Consider the following 2,611-nt stretch of genomic DNA (forward strand, 5'->3'; position numbering starts at 1 on the left):
ATTTTAACCCAGGTGTCGTCAACATACCTGAACCAATGACTTGGTGGTGTCCCTGAAAAGGACGTCAAGGCTCTCTTTTCTACCTCCTCCATGTACAGGTTGGCAACAATAGGAGAAACTGGAGACCCCATAGCACACCCATGTTTCTGCCTATAATATTGCTCCCCATATGTGAAGTAGGTTGACTGCAGGCACAGTTTCAAGAGTTGACACAGTTGTTCTGTGGAAAGCGTGGTCCTGCTGCTCAGAGTGGTGTCTAATTTTAATGTTAAACTGACCACCTCTACTGCATCATCAACAGGAATGCACGTAAAGAGTGATGTGACATCAAAAGAGACCATTGTTTCATCAGTCTCCATGATGACATCCCTCACCTTATCCACAAAGTCCATGGTGTTCTGTATGTGGTGTTCTGAGCTGCCAACTAAAGGGATGAGTACAGACGCCAGATATTTGGAAACATTGTAAGTGACAGAGTTAATCATGCTAACAATTGGTCTTAAAGGTACACCTTGTTTGTGGATTTTAGGTAAACCATAAAGACTAGGTGTGGCCTCCCCTGGGTACAGTCTGTGGTACAGAAAACGGTCAATAGCCTTGTCCTGCTCCAAATTTTTCAGGCAATCTATCAATTTCTTCTTGTAACCACTTCCTGGATCTCTTTTCAGAGGTTCATAAGTGGTTAAGTCACTAAGGAGTGTCATAACTTTCTAAGATTATCATGAGAAAGCATCCTCGGTGGAGTGTTGGGTCATGGTTACTGCTGAGGTAGTCACCATGTATTCAGGACCTGGGACCTGCAGATTATCTCTGTGTTCTGTCAAAACTGCAAGCAAGACCCCATCACTTCTTGGTCTGCTGCCTTCATACATCTCCTCCTACATGTCTCTGTGTGAGTGCAGCTACAGCGTGCGCTCTCAGGACATTATTACCTGCAGTGTTCCCTCAGTGAGGACTGAACTAGACTAAAGGATCTTCTCCTACTCCGCTCCTGTTTCCTGGAATATCTTGTAAAAAGATCTGAAGCTCTCGACCTTTGACCTCTCTAAGTGGCTTCAAACATCTGTTAAATTCTTGCAGATGTTCTTGTTTTTAGTTTTCTACATCACTTTATGATCTAGCTGGGGATTTTTTTGTTACATTTTCTTTTAAATACCATTTTATTTTCACTTGTTAAAAAAATCTCAATTTGTACACATCCTTTTTGACTGTTCACTGTCGTCATCATTCTTTCTTGAAATCAGGTCTCTCTTGTAAATGATTCCCGAGGCTCAATGGGATTTACCTGTATAAATAAAGGTTGAATGAAAAAAGGCCATGCAAACCAGATTCTACTGGTTCAAGAGAGTGATACCTGGGCAGGTGTACAGCATACAGGTCCTTCTCAAAAAATAAGCATATTCTGATAAAGGTCATTATTTTCCATAATGTAATGATAAAAATGAAACTTTCATATATTTCAGATTCATTGCACACCAACTGAAATATTTCAGGTCTTTAATTGTTTTAATACTGATGATTATGGCATACAGCTCATGAAAACCCAAAATGCCTGTCCCAAAAAATGAGCATATTTCATCCCACCAATGAAAGACAAGTGTTTTTAATACAAAAAACGCCAACCTTCAAATAATCATGTTCAGTTATGCACTCAATACTTGGTCGGGAATCCTTTTGCACGAATGACTGCTTCAATGCAGCGTGGCATGGAGGCAATCAGCCTGTGGCACTGCTGAGGTGTTATGGAGGCCCAGGATGCTTCGATAGCGGCCTTAAGCTCATCCAGAGTGTTGGGTCTTGCGTCTCTCAACTTTCTCTTCACAATATCCCACAGGTTCTCTATGGGGTTCAGGTCAGGAGAGTTGGCAGGCCAATTGAGCACAGTAATACCATGGTCAGTAAACCAGTTACCAGTGGTTTTGGCACTGTGAGCAGGTGCCAGGTCGTGCTGAAAAATGAAATCTTCATCTCCATAAAGCTTTTCAGCAGATGGAAGCATGAAGTGCTCCAACATCTCCTGATAGCTAGCTGCATTGACCCTGCGCTTGATAAAACACAGTGGACCAACACCAGCAGATGACATGGCACCACAGACCATCACTGACTGTGGGTGCTTCACACTGGACTTCTGGCATTTTGGCATTTCCTTCTCCCCAGTCTTCCTCCAGACTCTGGCACCTTGATTTCCGAATGACATGCAAAATTTGCTTTCATCCGAAAAAAGTACTTTGGACCACTGAGCAACAGTCCAGTGCTGCTTCTCTGTAGCCCAGGTCAGGCGCTTCTGCCGCTGTTTCTGGTTCAAGAGTGGCTTGACCTGGGGAATGCGGCACCTGTAGCCCATTTCCTGTACACGCCTGTGCACGGTGGCTCTGGATGTTTCTACTCCAGACTCAGTCCACTGCTTCCGCAGGTCCCCCAAGGTCTGGAATCGGCCCTTCTCCACAATCCTCCTCAGGGTCCGGTCACCTCTTGTCGTTGTGCAGCGTTTTCTGCCACACTTTTCCCTTCCCACAGACTTCCCACTGAGGTGCCTTGATACAGCACTCTGGGAACAGCCTATTGTTCAGCAATTTCTTTCTGTGTCTTACCCTCTTGCTTGAGGGTGTCA

Source organism: Nematolebias whitei, chromosome 10 (genome assembly GCF_014905685.2).
Source record: "Nematolebias whitei isolate Nwh7 chromosome 10, NemWhi1, whole genome shotgun sequence".
Taxonomy (NCBI): Eukaryota; Metazoa; Chordata; class Actinopteri; order Cyprinodontiformes; family Rivulidae; genus Nematolebias; species Nematolebias whitei.